Source organism: Arachis duranensis, chromosome 6, assembly GCF_000817695.3.
Source record: "Arachis duranensis cultivar V14167 chromosome 6, aradu.V14167.gnm2.J7QH, whole genome shotgun sequence".
NCBI lineage: Eukaryota > Viridiplantae > Streptophyta > Magnoliopsida > Fabales > Fabaceae > Arachis > Arachis duranensis.
In genome coordinates, this window is record NC_029777.3 from 39,643,327 (window position 1) to 39,643,766 (window position 440).

Consider the following 440-nt stretch of genomic DNA (forward strand, 5'->3'; position numbering starts at 1 on the left):
ATTCTTCTTCACTCTTCTCCCCTTTCTTCTTCTACTAACATAAAGGAATCTCTATACTGTGACATAGAGGATTCCTCTTCTTTTCTTGTTTTCTTCTTTTTCATATGAGCAGGAATAGGGAAAAAGGCACTCTTGTTGAAATTGATCCAGAACCTGAAAGGACTCTGAAGAGGAAATTAAGAGAAGCTAAATTAAATTATTCTAAAGGTAACCTTTCAAAAATTTTCAAACAAGAGAAGGAGATGGCAGCCGAAAATAATAATAATGCAAGGAGAATGCTTGGTGACTTCACAAAGCCAACGTCCAAGTTTGATGGAAGAAGCATCTCCATTCCTGCCATTAGAGCCAATAATTTTGAGCTTAAGCCTCAACTAGTTGCTTTAATGCAACAGAATTGCAAGTTTTATGGACTTCCATCTGAAGATCCTTACCAGTTTTTA